This window comes from Chelon labrosus, assembly GCF_963514085.1.
Source record: "Chelon labrosus genome assembly, chromosome: 1".
Classification (NCBI taxonomy): Eukaryota; Metazoa; Chordata; class Actinopteri; order Mugiliformes; family Mugilidae; genus Chelon; species Chelon labrosus.
In genome coordinates, this window is record NC_140337.1 from 7765356 (window position 1) to 7785623 (window position 20268).

The following is a 20268-nucleotide window of genomic DNA, read 5'->3' on the forward strand; positions in this document are numbered from 1 at the left end:
TGCCTCCATTTGGAAAACAGTCAAAGCATTTTAAGTTCCAGTTTCAGAAAGAGCTCTGTATTGAACTAGAAAGAGAAAACTTCAATCAATACCAAGAAGTCTCACGTTGCCCAAGAAGTTTGGTTTTAATCCTGAGCCCTGCAAATGTTTCACACCAACCTAACTAGAATATTTTAGTCAGGTTCCTACTTGACTACAGCGTCTTTACATAATAGGCTGAAGGAACACTTTGGTGGTAGAAATGTTCTGCTTTTTAGTGATTTATTACAGAAATACCAATAAAGAAAGAGAAATTTATTGTGGGACAGTTTGGATAGAAATAGTTTTGTAAGCAGATGATGGGAGTAAAGTAAAGCCTCCAACTAAAAGTAGCATGATGCTTAGTTTACTCTGATTGCATTAAAACAGGACAGACTATGAATAACTGTTGTCTGTTTTGTCACAATTATGTAACATGTCACATAACTGGGTCATCATGATGTGATGTTTTAATCATTTACAAACAAAAGAAAAGAACTATTCTAACATACCATGTCCAGTGATGTTGACTGCGTTGCTGAACTCTCCTGATCCAGACTCACACCAGTACACTGCATTATTAGACTGGTATCTGGATAATTGACATGTGAATTCTGTCATTCTCTTCCAGTCAGAACAGGACAGGTAGCGGACAGGGAAGCTCCTCACTCTCCACTCAGTAGAGTTTCCCTCACAGCTCAGAGAGACAGAGTCATAGGTGAAGTGCTGCACTCTGTCAGGATTCACTGAGAGAGATGCTGCTGAATGGAAATCTGAAAAAGAGTCAAAGCAAGAAGAGTGATATTAATCTGAAAAAGGCCACAATGCAAATATTTATTTGCTTTCATTTTTTAATTGATGTAAATTAGTGCAAGCATGACAAGGTGCAGTGTTTTGGTCAAACTATGAATAATACCATTGAAGTATATTTGAATTGATATGCAACAAGCAGCAGTCTGTAAAATTAGAAACTGCATACTTTTACCTGACATCTGTACTCTGACAATCTGATAAGTAAGAGCAGTAACATGAGCTGATGAAGTATCCAAAGATGAAGAGGAAAGATTCAAACACATGCCATTCCTTACCTACTGATACCAGAATATTCAGATTATATTATTAGTATTATTGGACTTTCTTTTTTCCTCTTTCATTTATTTGTTTATTTTCTTCTCCTTTTTCCTCCTGTGCATACATATACTTTCTTCCAGACTCAACATATACCCACACAACACAGCACACCCTGAGACACCACATATAACCTCCTATGTTTTATAGACGTCCTGGACCAATTTATTTTGTTCCTGTCATGTAAGGTTTTGTGTTCAAAGTCTTGTAACTCTCTTTTTGTGTTTTTCATATTATCCGAAAAGAAAATGTAATGGTAATAAGATAATTAGTTTGATGGTAGTAAAAAAGAAAGATCCTGCTGCATTAGGAGAACATAAATGTGCACAGTCAATGAATTGTAAGCATGTGTTTTAGTTTTCAAGATACTGCATGTAGGTCACAGAGAAAAAATGAAAGGTGACATATAATCTACTTATTGAGAGAACAGATGGAAACAAACTGACCTCCAGACCAGACAAACTGAGGTTGACTGGAATCAGTGTAAAACACTGGGTCTCCTCTTCCAGCTCTACACACATATCCTGCTGTGTGTGTCTGTCCATCAATGATGTAGGAATCTTGTTCAGTTCCATTGATGCTACCAGGAAGCAGCTCATAGTTGTAAGATGGATACTTGTGTGATAGATCAGGAACAGCTTTATACCAGTAAAACCTCCATCCTGCAGATGGATGTTCAAGCTCACAGCTCAGATTTACTGAGGCTCCAGGACTCAGCCATGATGGAGACACAGAGAGAGAGACAGGTTGACCTGCTGAAAGACATTTTATCAGAATGAAAACATGTTACTATGTACTGATGGTAGATTACATTCAACATTTGTGTCCTGCATAGTTGTCATTTCTCTATAAATGGTTGCCTGCCATCTTTCAATATATACTACATACATTAGATTATTAGACATAATCCCTCCGGTGAGACCTCTCCGACATCTCCAACCGGGAGCGACATGGCGGATATATTAATGTCAATTGATGGGAAACTGGCTAACTTTGATGCCCGGTTGGGCCTGCTGGAGGCTCTTCACCGGGAAATCCAGGCGCTGCGTGAGTCTCTGGAATTCAGCCAAAAACAGGTTGAATCTCTGGCCGTGGAGAATAACACGCTCCGTGAGTCCGTGAAATCCCTCACCGAAGGAGTAACACGGGTCACGGAGGAAAACAAGAAAAGTAAAGAAGCTATTCTAGACCTGCAGGGTAGGAGCATGAGGGATAACCTGGTTTTCGCAGGTCTCCAAGAGCAACCCGAAGAGGATGCCGAGGCAACCGTGAAAAAGTTTATGCAAACACAACTGAAGCTCCCTGAAGATAAGGTAAAGTCTACTCAATTTCATAGAGTTCATCGTTTGGGTGCCAGAAAACCAGGACAAAATAGGCCATGTCCAATAGTTGCCAAATTCGTGCTCCATAAAGAAAAAGAAGAGGTGAAGCGATGCGGAAGAGAGCTCCGGGGGACCAATTTCAGCATGAATGATCAGTTCCCCAAAGAAATTCTGGAGCGTCGCAAGATCTTGTTCCCCATCAGGAGAAGATTCCTGGAGGAAGGTGCCCGCGCTGTCATCTCGGTGGACAAACTTTATGTAAATGGGCAGCTACACCGTGACCGGAACACCACCCCTTGGCTCTACTAAACTAGATATGTATTCGCCTTTCTCACGCAGGTTACATTAGAAAGATTTGTTAGTCTGATTCTTTGGTCCAATACACAAGGCCTATGGTGACATTTATTGTCAATAACACTGTCAGTCTCTAGTCTATGCCTATCTATCTAGTCTATTTTTTTTTTTTTTTTCTTTATGGTTTCCGTATACACTTCTTTTTCTCTTTCTTTCTCTTCTCTCTCTTGCACTACTTTCTTTCTATCTCTGCACACTCTCCCCCACTTTCTTTCCCCAGGCTGCCACCTCACTATCTCAAACAATATACACACAGAAACATACCAGTCTCTGTATAAGATCCACATACACAGACACATAACACACATAGGGTCACACAAACACAGAGAGACACAGACACACACTCATACCATGCACTCTTTCACTTTCACTCACTCACACACACACACCCACACACACATCTATAGCATCCAACACGCATCACCACTATGAGCATGAGTATGATTAGATTTATCACGTGGAATGTGCACGGAGCTGGGACCAGAGAGAAGAGACTAAAAATTCACAATAGATTACAAGACTTAAATGCTGATATTGTGTTCCTACAGGAGATTCATATGACAAAAACATCAGTGGATGTCCTCTCTACAGCTCAGTTTCCCCATATTTTCTCAGCCTGCTATAACTCTAGACAGAGAGGTGTTGCCATTCTGATTAACAGGAAAATAAAATTCACAGTAATCAACATGGATGCAGATCCTGAAGGGAGATTTATAATAGTTAAACTATCAGTTCAGAATATGAAACTGTGCTTAGTTAAATTGTATGGTCCAAATGTTGACAACTCATCCTTTTATCACTCCGTTTTCACATCACTCTCCGAGCACACAGACACCGCAATGATCATTGGAGGGGACTTCAACATGGTACTGGACCCCACAGTTGATAGGTTCAGTAATGCAGGTAACTATCGGAACTGGCAATCAGCTAACATAGTTAAACAATACAAAGAGGACCTGGGTCTTTGTGATGTGTGGCGCTCTTACCACCCCACTCTTAAAGAATATACCTTCTTTTCTTCAGTTCATCACTCATGCTCTAGACTAGATTACTTCCTGGTTAGCAGCTCTTTAGTAAGCGAGATCTATGATACTCAGATTCATCCCATAACGGTGAGTGACCATGCTCCAGTTTCCTTCAACTTGAGGAATAAATTAATCACACCGCCCTCTAAAAACTGGAGGTTTAATACCGCATTGCTTAAAGACCCAGACTTTATCGGCTATTTTAACAGAGAATGGTCCAACTATTTAGAAAACAACGACACACCAGGCGTCTCAGCAGGCATTCTATGGGAAGCAGGGAAGGCAGTGATGCGAGGAAAAATAATTTCTTTTGCATCACATAAAAAAAAGAAAGAAAAGGCAAATATATCGGAATTAGAAGTAAGAATTAAAGCATTAGAGGATGCCTACAACGCATTACCGGAAGAACAGACGCTTAAGCAAATAAGGAAAGCTAGACTTGAATTAAATGAAATAATCAATAAGAAAACACAGTTTATAGTACAACGATTACGCTTGGAGAAGTTTGAACACAGTGACAAATCTGGAAAATTTTTAGCCAACCAATTAAAAATTAACAAAGAAAAATCAACAATTCAATCAGTTAGAGACCCAGCAGGTAATATCACACATGAGCCCAACGTAATAAATTACACTTTTAGAAACTTCTATAGAACACTATATTCATCTCAACTAGACCCATCAGACAGTGACATCCAGCAATTCCTGAACAACATTAACCTTCCAAAACTAAATGAAGAACAAGTAATGGCTCTAGATTCTCCCCTCACAGTGGAAGAGTTACATGAAGCCCTTAAACACATGTCCTGCAATAAAGCTCCCGGACCAGATGGCTTCCCAGTAGAATTCTATAAAGAATTTTGGACACTACTGGCGCCAACATTTTTCAGAATGGTTGCACAAATTAAAGAAGTAAACTATCTAACACCAACCATGAATTCTGCAAGTATCATCGTACTGTTAAAACCAGGCAAAGACCCTACATTGCCATCTAGTTACCGCCCTATATCACTGATAAATGCTGACCTCAAAATAATATGTAAAGCTTTAGCTGGAAGGTTAGAGAAAATAACTCCTCTTATAATTCACCCTGACCAAACAGGCTTTATAAAAGGCAGAAATTCCTCTACTAACATGCGCAGATTACTCAATTTAATAGACTATTCCAACATTAATAACCTAGAAACATTTATAGTATCTCTGGACGCGGAAAAAGCCTTCGACAGAGTTAACTGGAAATTTCTACTAGCTACTTTAAGTAAATTTGGTTTTGGTCCATCCTTTATTAACTGGATTAGAATCTTATACGACTCTCCTAATGCAAGAGTCAGAACAAATGATCAAACGTCGCCTAGCTTTAATCTGCAGAGAGGCACCAGACAGGGTTGTCCTCTTTCCCCATCACTCTTTGCCATCTTTATTGAACCTTTAGCAATGGCCATCAGACAAAATCAGAATATTAAAGGTATTGGGTCTAAAAAGATAGAACATAAGATAAGTCTTTATGCCGATGACATTTTATTATTCCTTCAGAACTCACGTACATCTCTCTCCAAAACATTCTCATTAATTAATAAGTTCTCATCTCTGTCGGACTACTCTATCAATTGGTCAAAAAGTATAATCCTACCAATTAACTGTAGTTTTCAAGGGACACCCAATATGGCATTACAGTCGGGTAACATTAGATATCTTGGTATAAACATCTCTTCCAGATTGTCAGATTTAATTAAGTTAAATCACAACCAATTACTGAAGACCATTGAAGACGATCTCGCTCGGTGGAAATCCTTACCCATTTCTCTCATGGGGAGAGTTGCCACCATAAAAATGAAGATCTTGTCTAAAATCAACTACCTATTCTCTATGGTCCCTACAAAACCTTCTTATATGTGGTTTAGATCACTAGATTCCCATATTTCCCAATTTCTCTGGAAGAATAAACCCTCTCGAATCAGCTTGAAAACTTTACAGAAAACTAAAGACAGGGGTGGACTAGATTTACCTAACTTCAATCACTATTTCCTAGCAAATAAGTTACAGTATATCTCAAAATGGCTTAAACCCAGTACATTAGATGAAACATGGATGGACATAGAGCAAACACTTTGTGACAATCTGGAAATTTCTAACTTACCATTTTTTAGCTCAAATATTAGGTCTCATAAGTGCTTTAAGAGCATTAACATCAGCACTTGTTTGACAGCCTGGTGGGAATTTCTAAAAAAAACTAACTCTTCAATGACACCATGTCGGCTCACCTCTATATGGAACAATCCCGATATCTTACTAAACAAAAATATGATTAATTTTACCCAGTGGAAAAATAAAGGAATTAAACACTTAGAGCATTTAATTCATAATAGCAACTTTTTACCTTTACAAGCACTCTCTTCACAGTACGGGATTAGCAGTAACAGATATCTAGAATATGAACAAATCAAATCCATAATAAGCACAAAATTTCCCCTCAATCAAACCAGCCTGGAACTTCCACAAAGTTTCACAGAACTCAGTAGTATTGGTGCTCCAAAGCTATTATCAAAAATATATAGATTAATTACCAAAATAGATGACTCAATTTCCCTACCAACAGGAAAATGGGAGTCAGATCTACACATCAATCCCAATAACCAGTTCTGGTCAGAAATACTCTTAATCAACTTTAATATGACCAACAGCCTAAATCTGCAACTTATACAATACAAAATCCTCCATAGAACTTATTATACAGGTCAAAGGATGTTCAAGATGGGTCTTAACCAATCAAATATCTGCACGCAGTGCACAAGTAACTTACCAGATAACTACATACATGCTCTGTGGCTCTGTGACCCTGTTAAAAAATTCTGGATCAAGGTTTGTGAGGACTTATCAACATGGCTTAAGTGTAACATACCCACCTGCCCCAAACTATGTATCCTAGGTGATCTAAGTGACATCGATATAGAGATTAACAAGGCACACATGGTCCTCACCACATTATCCATAGCAAAGAAAACTATCCTCTTGAACTGGAAGACTAAAAACAATCTAAGTATCAACCACTTTAAAAATCTCCTGTCGGATCATATCAGTATGGAGTCCATGTCTGAGAAGCATGTCATCCCAGGGCGCAGCAAACGAGGGCACTTAGATGCCCCCCCCCCGCTGAGCCCCCCATGGTGTGCATGCCCCCAAAGCCCTACATGTGTGAGTGAGTTAAGCTGGAGGAGGGGAGGGGTCCGGGGATGTAGACATGTATGTATAGGCTGATTAGAGGGGGGAGCGTGTGTTTAGGGAAGTATGGTGTGTGTACTTCGGGGTGGGGGGGGGGGCGCTGCCTTGTCCCGCTGGTGCCGGTCGGGTGGGCGACGGGGGCTCCCCTGGCCCTGGCGGGGCCCCGTGCCCCAATCCTCCTCCCGGTTTGGGTCTCTCGGCCAATGTGCTGCAGCTATGGTTGGGCTGGGTTGCTTTGGGGGGTGTTGAGATATGGGGCGGACGGGGGCAGAGGCCCACTGGGACGCTTCAGGGCCCTCTAGCAGCAGTCGGTGTGGGCTCGGGTCGTGGGGGAGGCCACTCCTGTCCCGTGCCGGCCTCCGGGAACAGGGGAACCTTAATGCTGGTAGCGGCTCGTCTTCTGGGGGAGGTCATCCGACCCCAGACACACATCCCCGGACCCCTCCCCTCCTCCAGCTTAACTCACTCACACATGTAGGGCTTTGGGGGCATGCACACCATGGGGGGCTCAGCGGGGGGGGGGGGGCATCTAAGTGCCCTCGTTTGCTGCGCCCTGGGATGACATGCTTCTCAGTTTTTTTTTTTTTGTTTTTTTTTTGTCCTGTCCAGCATCGAAGCAAGCAGAATAATGATCTGTTCTTTATATTGTGCTGAGCAGATTTTGATTTGCCAAGGGGAGCTTTATGAATGATAAGGCTCCTCTTGATAATCTCAGTTAAACTTTATTTTATTTTTTATACATGTTGGTGGATGGACCTTTACATAATATTGCTGAACCTGACACGGAGAGAGAAAGAGAAGGAAAGATAGAGTGGACAGGAGTTGAGAGAAAAAGGGGGGGGGGGGGGGGATGGAGAGAAAAAGAGGGATACACCAAGCAGCAACTGCTACACCTGTTGAGAAACACAACAAAGAACATCACCCGGTCTCGGCCGGAGAGCAAGCTGACAATCCTAAAACGCACACAAAAGAGAAAGATTACGCTGGGGTAGACAACAACCATGGCACAAAAGTTTCATACACTCGTGTTTAAGTCTACACATACATGTTTGTATAACACAGCAGATAACTAAACCACAGTAGTCCTTAATGTTCACGGTTTGTATACACGGTTTAAATGTTCACCAGAGGATGCAGTGACTGTGTCACCATGCAGAATGAGGATGAAGAGTGTTTAAAGATGGCTGTGATGGTGCAACCGTTCCCCCAAGGAGAGCAGACAATGGACAGGAAGTCCCAGGACCCCAACCACCAGCAGCAACCCCAGGGTGCGTGTCCCCACCACCACACCACAGAGGGACATGCCTCCATCCAGCCGGTGGCATAGGAGGCCCCCGGCCAGAACCCCCCCCCCAGCTGCGGCGAGCAGGCCCCGGCGGCCCAAGATAGGCAGCCACCAACCTCGCCAGGCAACCAGCCACCCGGGACAGGCACGGAGTAGGGTCCACGGCCCCACGAGCCCGAGGGCAGCACCCCCCACCCCCACCAGACACGCGGCCCAGCCGACGCCCACAAGGACCAGGCCGCCCCAGACGGCCGCCCGGGACGGGCCAGCACCCGCCCCCAAGCCACGCGCCCAGGGACCCCGGCAGCACCCACCCCCGCCCCCCCTCCCTTCCTCCCACCCACCCAACCCTCCCCTGCCACCTACTTGCACACCCACTCACTCATACACTTCCACCCATCCCACTCAGCCCTCCTCTCATTTCCTCACTCATTCACACCCTCCACCAGGTTCTCCCACTCATTCCGTGCACTCACCTTACTCACCTCCCCCCTCCCTCATTCTAACACGCTCTCCCCCTGTGACTCACCCAGTCGAACACAAACAACACAAACCACAAACAAACCGTGACCGCCAGTCGGCAGCCACACCCATCCCCCAGACCTCCAGGGCCCTACAACCCCCCGCCAGCAACGGCCAGACAAGCACCCAGGGACCCCCCCATCCCGACAGGGCCCCACCCCACCGTACTCCCCCCCCAAGCAGTCCCCCCAACCACGGCACGCTGCCACCACACCTGGACCACCACCCTGCCAGAACGAGGTCCCCACCGGATCAGGCAGATCCCCAGCGATACAGCCGGCAGGTACCGCAGGCCCATGGGAGAGCTGCCAGCCCCCCCACCGCCACCCCGGCGCACCAAGGGAACAGGGGAACAAGACGACCCAGTCACCCCCCCACCCCCACCGATGGGTATTTGTGAGATGTGAGTTGTTTGCGATTAAAATTGGGAGGTAGTGACCACACTGCGCTGGAGGCGAGGCCACACAAGCGGTCCTATCCTCCTGAACGGCCCCGCCCACCAGACACTGCATAGCCCACCCCCCATGAGTGATTGTGTGCTGTCAGTGTTCCATATGTTTAATGACTAAGTGTGATTAAAACTGAGAAGCATGTCATCCCAGGGCGCAGCAAACGAGGGCACTTAGATGCCCCCCCTCGCTGTGCCCCCCATGGTGTGCATGCCCCCAAAGCCCTACATGTGTGAGTGAGTTAAGCTGGAGGATGGGAGGGGTCCCGGGAATGTGTGTCTGGGGTCAGATGAACCTCCCCCAGAAGACGAGCCGCTACCAGCATTAGGGTTCCCCCGTTCCCGGAGGCCGGCACGGGACAGGAGCGGCCACCCCCACGGCCAGAGCCCACACCGACTGCAGCTAGAGGGCCCTGAACCGCCCCAGTGGGCCTCTGCCCCCGTCAGCCCCATAGCAGCAGCACATCGGCCGAGAGACCCAACCCGGAGGAGGATCGGGGCACGGGGCCCCGCTAGGACCAGAGGAGCCCCCGTCGCCCACCCGACCGGCACCAGCGGGACAGGGCAGCGCCCCCCCCCCCCCGAAGCACACACACCATACCTCCCTAAACACACGCTCCCCCCATGCACACCAACCCACCTGCGCCTCACACAGCCCCCACCCAAACACACCCACACACCCGCCCACACACACCTTGCTCTCGCCCACCTATCCGCATACACCTCATACAGCCCCCCCAAACACACATGCACCCAAACGCACACATAGCTCTCGCACACCAATCCGCATGCACCTCATACACCCCCCGCCCCCCCCAAACACACACACATACACACACCCGTACACACAACTCTCGCACACCAATCCCCATGTACCCCCCCCCAACCCCCCCCTTCTCTAATCCCCACCCTTCTGGGTACGGTCTGGGCCCCGGGGCAGCGACCGGACACACGGGCGTGCGCCGGCCCACCCTGGATGCCGCACGTCCGGGCCAGCCCCGCCCCCCAAGCGCCGGCCAAGCCCCCCGCCCAGGGAGGGAAGGGGAGCCACCCCCGAACCACGGGGCCCAAGGCCGCCCCCCGCCCCGCCCAGGTCAGCCTGGCCCCCCAGTCAAGGCCGATGACCGTCCCGATCACGGCCCCACCAGCAGCGTGCCCGCCACAGCCAACAGGGGGGCCCAACCGCAGGCCCCCACAGCCCCCAGCAGGGCAGAACGCATATCCCCCCCTCCTGCTAGGTGACGTAGTTAATCAGCGGGGCCCAGAGAGAGTAGAAGTCAGCCGATTGGAATTTGTTAGATGCGGACATGGACTCCAGACTGATATGATCCGACAGGAGATTTTTAAAGTGGTTGATACTTAGATTGTTTTTAGTCTTCCAGTTCAAGAGGATAGTTTTCTTCGCTATGGATAATGTGGTGAGGACCATGTGGGCCTTGTTAATCTCTATATCGATGTCACTTAGATCACCTAGGATACATAGTTTGGGGCAAGTGGGTATGTTACACTTAAGCCATGTTGATAAGTCCTCACAAACCTTGATCCAGAATTTTTTAACAGGGTCACAGAGCCACAGAGCATGTATGTAGTTATCTGGTGAGTTACTTGTGCACTGCATGCAGATATTTGATTGGTTAAGACCCATCTTGAACATCCTTTGACCTGTATAATGAGTTCTATGGAGGATTTTGTATTGTATAAGTTGCAGATTTAGGCTGTTGGTCATATTAAAGTTGATTAAGAGTATTTCTGACCAGAACTGGTTTTTGGGATTAATGTGTAGATCTGACTCCCATTTTCCTGTTGGTAGGGAAATTGAGTCATCTATTTTGGTAATTAATCTATATATTTTTGATAATAGCTTTGGAGCACCAATACTACTGAATTCTGTGAAACTTTGTGGAAGTTCCAGGCTGGTTTGATTGAGGGGAAATTTTGTACTTATTATGGATTTGATTTGTTGATATTCTAAATATCTGTTACTGCTAATCCCGTACTGTGAAGAGAGTGCTTGTAAAGGTAAAAAGTTGCTATTATGAATTAAATGCTCTAAGTGTTTAATTCCTTTATTTTTCCACTGGGTAAAATTAATCATATTTTTGTTTAGTAAGATATCGGGATTGTTCCATATAGGGGTGAGCCGACATGGTGTCATTGAAGAGTTAGTTTTTTTTAGAAATTCCCACCAGGCTGTCAAACAACCCTTAGCAAAAAGTAGTATACTTGAAGTTCATTTTATTAAGTATACTTGAGTATAAGTATAAGTATAGTAAGTATACTACAGACCATGTACTTGTAGTGTACTAGAAAGTATACTAATTTAATACTTCTTCCGGCTAAATTGGAACGTTTTAAGTATATAAAAGTATACTTTAAGTTTACTTATAAAAGTATACTTTAAGTATACTTTTATAAACTAAAATGTAGACTAGAAGTATATAACTAGTACACTAGTAGTATATAGATGAGTGTACTTGTAGTGTACTAGAAAGTATACTAATTTAATACTTCTTCTGGCTAAATTGGAACGTTTTAAGTACACTTTAAGTATACTTTTATGAACTAAAATGTGGACTAGAAGTATATACCTAGTGCACTAGCAGTATATAAATGAGTGTACTTGTGGTATACTTAGAGTATACTTTTATAAACTAAAACATGGACTAGAAGTATATAACTAGTACACTAGTAGTATATTGAAGAGTGTACTTGTGGTATACTTAAAGTATACTTGTATAAACTAAAATGTGGACTAGAAGTATATACCTAGTACACTAGTAGTATATTGAAGCGTGTACTTGTGGTATATTTAAAGTATACTTTTATAAACTAAAATGTGGACTAGAAGTATATACCTAGTACACTAGTAGTATATTGAAGAGTGTACTTGTGGTATACTTGAAAGTGTACTTTTGTAAACTTAAAATGACCTTATAAAGTATACTTAAAGTATACTTTTATAAACTTAAAAATGTTCCAATTTAGTCTGAAGAAGTATTAAATTAGTATACTTTCTAGTACACTACAAGTACATGGTCTGTAGTATACTTCTTATACGTATACTTATACTCAAGCATACTTAATAAAATGAACTTCAAGTATACTACTTTTTACTAAGGGTAAGTATGAACTTAGAATTACTAAAACTTTTTAAATTTTTTTTGGTATTTTACTAGTTTACTTGTCGTTATACTACAAGTATAGGCCTACTTGTAAGTTTGCTTAGCATATCACTTGTAGCACACTATTTATATACTTGAAATATACTTCTTAAAGTATTCTTAAAGTTAACCCATACCATGTGTACACTAGACTGCAGTGTATTTACAAAATCACAAGACAGAACGTTGAGAACAAGTTTGATATATTTATAGAACACTTTATAACATACCATACAGTGTATTTACAAATACATGCTTAAATCATTAAAGATGTGCATTTCAAAAACAAAGAGCTTCTATGAAATCGAGTCCTTCTTTGCTGTTCACATTTACATGTAAAAATGTAAACAAAACAGTGTCTCCAACGGAGAACTGAAGTCCTTCCTTGTCAAAAGAAAAAGGTAAAAGAAAAGTGCACGTCTTTGGAACCAAAAATAATAAATACCTTGACAGAAACAAAAACGTTACTTTTATAACTTCTTTTCAGCTACTTGCTTGGCATAGCTTATACTGTTGCATTTCTTTCTTCTGATTGGTCTCACATCTTGCATGGTGGTGTCAGGAAACTTGGCCTGGACATGGACTGTTAGTGAAAGAACACAAAACATTACTTCAGTGTTATTTTTATTCACCACCCACAATTAATACAATTGTTAAAGAGGCATGAAGGATGGTTTATCAGGTACATTTCTGAACTTAAATGCAATCAGGAAAAAAAACTCTATAGAGGGAATGCACATACATCACACCTGAATCAGCTAGACCAGGGATGGGCAACTTAAATGATGGAGGGGGCCACAATTTTTCATCAACACTACCAGAGGGCCACATAGGACCGCACACTTAACCATATATGACATAGGTCGGCAATAGGCGGCCCGCGGGCCAGATGTGGCCCGCAAGCAAAGACATCTGGCCCGTGAGATTGTTTGAACTAGAGAAAGAAAATAAAAATATAAAATATACTTTTTAAAAATTGGACTGCCAGTCTCAAAAATGCTCTTTATTTGGAAACTTCATTTTCCAGAACAGAAAAATTTCCTCAATCTAAATGCGTATTTGTTTAACTGGATACGAGAGTGAATACGCACATCAGCGAGGTGCAGCGCGAACGCTCAACATGCAAAAACAAATGAAGTCAGTGGACAGTGCCTGGTGCTGAAACTCCAAACTCGTCTCTAAAACACAAGTTGTCATTCAAACAACGGACAGGCTTCATATTATTGTGAAAATTAAAACACGACTTTCTTCAAACAAGCCAGACATCAAACATAGGCATTTACGTACATAGAACTGTGAAAAGTAAAACACGAATTTCAAACGTAGCGTGCGTGTTATTTAGGCTAGGCCTTTCTATGACTGTGGTGGCACCAAAAATGTAAACTTATAACAATGCATTGCACTGTCAAATCGGAGCAAATCAGAGCAAAAAATCTGAATCCACTCGACCATGGGCTGGAGTGCTCGGCCCCTGAAACGACAGAGCAGACGTGCTACATTTACTGTAGGCCTGAATTATGCCTAGCCTACAACGAGACATTCATTAAAAATAGGCTACAGTTCAGATTTTAGACACAATAGCTGGTTTAGATTACTCACCTAGTGTGAAAAGTGGCATCTCCCGCTGGCCACTATTTTCTGGATATCTGGTGAAATAGACGTCACTTTAATCCTCAGGCAGTTCTCGAGATTTTGGTGAGTCAGTCTATTCCTCTCGTGCGTTTTTATTGCATTCATAGCTGAGAAGGACGACTCACATACGTAGGTGGAAGGGAACATTGTCAGAATGTAAAGTGCGACTTTCTTGAGGTTGCTGTATTCCTCGGAGCATAGTAGGCCAATCCAAAAGGCACTCACGGACTCCGCACTTCTGAGCGCATCTCGCACAACTGAGGTGGTTTGGAAGTCAATAATTTCCATTTCCAGCGCAGCCTGATCTAAAGAGGGGATAATTTCTTTCGCCAGAGAAGAGAAGTTGTCGGCTGGTTTTACTGCAGGGTCACGTATAAAGTCAATGATGTCTTTTGGGATGGAGTAGTCATCAAACCGAGAAGTGAAGTTGGCTCGTAGCCTCTTGATGAAGTCAACCATCAGCTCCGTCACTTCTCCTGCTGTCTTCTTCAGTGTGCTGAAATGTAGGAGCCTGCCGGCAGATATGTCTGCCTCAAGTATCTCAAGCTTCCTCGTGAATGACTCCAGTTTTTCAACCATGTCCACGATGGTTTTGTCTCTCCCCTGTAGCTGAAGGTTAAGCAGGTTTAGGTGGCCAAATATGTCAGATAAAAACGCTACATTGGACATGAACTTTTCATCTTCCAGCAGGATAAGATGGTCAGCTGCTGCCTTGCTCTTGCTCATTCCAAGGAACGCTTTGATCTCATTCAGTAGCGCACAGAAGCGATCCAGTGCTTTCCCCTTGCTTAACCAGCGCACATCATTGTGAAGCAGCAAGTCATCGTGGGCGGCATCTGCTGACTCAGCCACAAGTTGTCGGAAAAGCCTATGCTGGGTGCTTGATGTACCTCTGACAAAATTAATGACTTTCATCACTTTGTCCATAACATTCTTTAGCTCGCCATTCAGTCTGGCACAGAGGACACTTTGGTGGATGAGGCAGTGCAGCCCGTGCATTTGGGGGGCGAGTTCTTTCAGCCTGCTCACCAGACCTCTGTGCTTTCCCACCATAGCAGGAGCCCCGTCTGTCACGATTAGGTTAACCCTCTCAAATGATAATGAATGCAACTGAAACAACTCTTCCAGTTTCGCAAATATAGCATCTCCAGTGGTGTGCCCTTCTAATGGAATTAGAGACAGCAGCTCTTCCTTGAAATCCTTCTCATCAAAGTATCTCACATAAACGCACAACTGGGCTACATCTGTGTTGTCAGTGCTCTCATCAATGGCTAAGGAAAAGTAGTTTGCGTGACTGACACCGTCGACAATTGCACCCTGCACCGCATCAGACAGCGCTTCTATGCGGCGGGCAGCGGACCTCGCAGAGAGCGACATCTGTTTCACTGACGCGATCACATCATCCATCGACTTGTTGGTATCAAGTTCCTCCAAAACTGTCACCATCATCTCCTTGAAGACCTCTGCGTCAGTGAATGGCTTGGCGTGCTTTGCGAGCACCCAGGACGCTTTCAGAGATGCACTAGTTACCTTCTGTTGGGATGTGAGGCCTCGCACCAGGATCCTGTTGCTGTGTGCATAAGCACCTTTCAGGGCTTCGATTTTGCGCTTTCGTGCCTCTGTCTTCTGAGGGAATGCAACCTTGAAATTAGCATGCTTCGTTTCGTGGTGCCGTCTAATATTGTACTCTTTGCATGCAGAGACACCCTCGTTACAGATCAGGCATGTGGGCTTTGCATTAACAAAACTGGGGAGGATGAAGGCATAGTTCTCTGTCCATTCATCATGAAAGATCCTGTTCTCGCTGTCAACTTTTCTCTTGCGATGTTTTGATAGTGCCATTTTTTCGGACAGCTAACAGCAACAAGTGGAAATGTTTTTTTAACAAACAGGCATATAATTAATAGCGCCCCCAATGGTCAGTCCACAAATTTAACCTACATCAGCCCGCTTGAATGTCTCAGTGCGTCTGCTCCGTCATTTCAAGATCGCCTATCATTTTCATTATCACCCCTCCTCCCCTATTAATTCATTATATTAGCCATTGTTTTGGTTGTGGCCCGCCATGTAATGGCTTGGAAAATATTTGGCCCGAGGCCAAACTTAATTGCCGACCTCTGATATATGATAAAACTGCCATTTTAAATATGTTTGTGTGTGTGTGTGTGTATATATATATATATGCTTTTAAATTCTGTGAACAGATAATCTTCTTCCCATTTCACCTGAAACACACACACGATTTTCTCGATCAAGTTTTCTCTCTCCTCCGCTCTTAACCACGGCTCAACGTCTCTTCTTCATTGGTGGAGAAGACCCGATGGAAGCGTGTACGAGGCGGCGTCTGCATTAGAGGCGCCATCTAGTGGCCAACTGTGTCATTACAACTGATTCAGTGCCGCAGAAGACATATTTTTATAATTATCAAAAATTAATCTAAAGGCCACTTCGTGTGAGGTCGCGGGCCGTGTGCGGCCCCCGGGCCGACAGTTGCCCATCCCTGATCTAGACTGAATATGACAGAGTGGTAACTGATGGAAAACAATGAGCAGCATGCCGGTGGTGACGTCACGTGCAAACAACTGGGCTATGACAAAGTGACAGATTAAATCAATGCTATCAAGGTAACTGGGAAGAAATAAAATGCAACAACTTACCACCAAACATTAAAACCTTTGCTGGGAAAAAGGCTGGACCGTCTGACTTTTCTCTGCCTGTAATGTTCCACTTCACCTCCATGTCGTTTTCTCCTTCTTTCCTTGTTGAGAACGGGACCGTTGGTTTTTCTTTGGAGAACAAGATCGTTACCTGCAGCGGTGGACGCCAATTTGAAACTAGGCTCCCATTGGCTGCCAGGTAGGGAGGCGGGAACATTGACCGGAAGTGCAAAGCGCGACCGTACAGTTTATGTGCGCGACACTGTGACAGCGAGAGCTGGAGAAGCTTCTGAATTAGCTCATTAGAGCTAACATGGAGAAACGTCGTAGACCTTATAAAGACATTTGGAGGATTACACAGCAGAGATTCCAAGGACTACCAAGTACAGATGGAAAGTAAAAGTAAGTAACAGATAATGAATTAAGACTGTTATGATTTCATGATGTCTAAGATCAGAACACAGCAGCTAGCTTGCTGCTTACAGTGCAGCAGAGCTTTATGTTCAACACAGTTGGTAGAATATTCCATTTCATTACTTTCCACAGGCTGCTGGTGATGTGAGGTCAGCTCCAAGATTATCATGTGTCTAACTTTATATTAAATGACCGTTTCCAGTTGCATATTTATGTTGAACTGGTTTGATATGTAAAAAAATCATTATCAGTTGAAAATGTCAGACTAAAATGTAATGTTTTATTTTAGTTTATTTGGGGACTATATAAATTACTAGTTGCATTAATTTGTAATACATTTAGTTGAGCAACTTTGATTGAATTCATCAATTTGTAGCCTAGTTTTGAATATGTATATATTGTAGAAATATTTATAGTAATTTAAGGTGAAATGTTGAATCTGGTTTTATTTTCAAAGGTAATTGCTACCCATGCACTATGTACAGTCTCATTTGGAGGCATCTTCCCAAAAAATGTTGGGATGATTTTATGTTAAAAATGCACTCAGTATGGGGAATGAAATGACTTGAGTAATTATTGACATTCATATGTGAACACCCCACCTTTCCAGGACAGGACAGAACTCCAGGACAACACACAAGATGACATGAGTCGATCTATTGTTTCCCACAGAGAAGTTAGAGATGATTCAACAGTAGGCGCTCCTCCACACCCAGGCTTTTGGATACTGCCTTTCAACAGGTAAATACACAATGACACAGTTTGTCCAAGTTATTACAGACATCAAATCTTGAAATATGTCAGGACATCTTCTGTTGCCAGGATACATTCCCCCATGTATCTGGTAACTTTCTTATCCTGCTTGATTCAACTTTAAGAATCTTCCCTAAACTGTGCTGTCAGCTCTCCTGGTAGGTATAATCATTACCACATGTCATATGCCACGTCACTGATTTATATAATATTCATCAGAGGGCTTCCAGTGACACCCTGAAAAAGTGTCAACAGTGCATGTAGTTTACTGTACATGTAGTTAGAGGTTTGCTGTAATAGTTGAGTGCATTCATACCATCTAACAGACAGTTTATCTTAATTGTGGTACATTTTGACCTATCCTCTAGTCTAACCCAAGTGTAGACGAATGACAACATTGTCATGCCAAGGCAAAGGCTACAGCAAACCACCTGCACAATTTCAGTCATCGTTTTATTAACTACATTTTTCATTCTCTTTCCTTGGTTCACATGTAGAATGATAATAAAGATAACCAAATCAACACAGAAGAACACTGGAGTAACACTTCCAACAGTGAAGAAGATGATGAAGTCAACACTGAGAACCCTACCACAAGCAAACTGAATGTGGACATTTCAGACTAAAGAAGAGATACAACAGTGCTGTATGCTTGAAAGATGATATGTTTAGTTTAATTAATGACTTGGTTATTTTTAAACAAATGTCTTGACATCAAATTTCTGCTTTTTGTTCATGTGCCAAACTATGTTGTGTTTTAGTTGAGGTACTTACTGAATCACACAGGCCTGTATGTAAAGATTCACAGTACAAAGTACTTTATATATGAGGATAAAAAAACGAAACTGTTAATGCTGTGTGGCCTGACATGATTAAAACTAAATGTGTTCTTGTTGAAACAGATGATGATGTGTACATAATACCATTGTCAAACTCTTATGAAAGGGACTAGAACTTGATCAATAAAGTCAAGTCAATGTTTCTGTTGTTGTGTATGTTTTTAAGGAACATAAAGATAATGCTAGTGAGCACACATACTATTTACTGTAAACTTTTAAAGTCCAGCACTATATGATCTTGAGTTTCTAACGGGGGTAGTACCACAAATAAATTGTGTAGTGGAAAAACCTTTTGATTCTGCTAAATTAAATATATGCACAAGTCAATGACTTGATTTTATTATATACTTGGACTAAGATATACTAAGTATTAGTACTTTGTGGCAGAAAGTAGTAAAAAGTATACCAAAGTACAAGTATAAGCTTTAGTCTCAAAGTATAAGTGTAAGTCTTAGTATATATATACTTAGTCTTAGACTTTCCTTTATACTTTTCAGTATAAGTCAAGTATACTTCACTATACTATTCTTAAGTATATGAAATATATAAAAAGTAAACTTCAAGTATACTACCTCAATTTTAGTATAAAATAAGTATACTTGTAGTACACTTGAATAAACTTCTTTTTACTAAGGGAAGTGCTGATGTTAATGCTCTTAAAGCACTTATGAGACCTAATATTTGAGCTAAAAAATGGTAAGTTAGAAATTTCCAGATTGTCACAAAGTGTTTGCTCTGTGTCCATCCATGTTTCATCTAATGTACTGGGTTTAAGCCATTTTGAGATATACTGTAACTTATTTGCTAGGAAATAGTGATTGAAGTTAGGTAAATCTAGTCCACCCCTGTCTTTAGTTTTCTGTAAGGTTTTCAAGCTGATTCGAGAGGGTTTATTCTTCCAGAGAAATTGTGTAATATGGGAATCTAGTGATCTAAACCACATATTAGAAGGTTTTGTAGGGACCATAGAGAATACGTAGTTGATTTTAGGCAAGATCTTCATTTTTATGGTGGCAATTCTCCCCATGAGAGAAATGGGTAAGGATTTCCACCGAGCGAGATCGTCTTCAATGGTCTTCAGTAATTGGTTATGATTTAACTTAATTAAATCTGACAATCTGGAAGAGATGTTTATACCAAGATATCTAATGTTACCCGACTGTAATGCCATATTGGGTGTCCCTTGAAAACTACAGTTAATTGGTAGGATTATACTTTTTGACCAATTGATAGAGTAGTCCGACAGAGATGAGAACTTATTGATTAATGAGAATGTTTTGGAGAGAGATGTACGTGAGTTCTGAAGGAATAATAAAATGTCATCGGCATAAAGACTTATCTTATGTTCTATCTTTTTAGACCCAATACCTTTAATATTCTGATTTTGTCTGATGGCCATTGCTAAAGGTTCAATAAAGATGGCAAAGAGTGATGGGGAAAGAGGACAACCCTGTCTGGTGCCTCTCTGCAGATTAAAGCTAGGCGACGTGT

General features: G+C 42.7%; 1 protein-coding gene and 1 long non-coding RNA gene across 2 annotated transcripts in view; one reads left to right on the forward strand and one right to left on the reverse strand.

The window, feature by feature from the left end:
• The window catches only part of LOC311486591 (low affinity immunoglobulin gamma Fc region receptor III-A-like), a gene marked incomplete at its 5' end in the record, with an annotated part of 120839 nt that overhangs the window by 35786 nt on the left and 64785 nt on the right, over nt 1–20268 (reverse strand). The gene's annotated exons all lie outside the window — the stretch shown is intronic.
• On the forward strand, nt 16295–19135 carry LOC311486621. Its single transcript, XR_014699004.1, has 3 exons — nt 16295–17173; nt 17796–17926; nt 18436–19135. It is a non-coding gene; the product is annotated as an uncharacterized lncRNA (long non-coding RNA).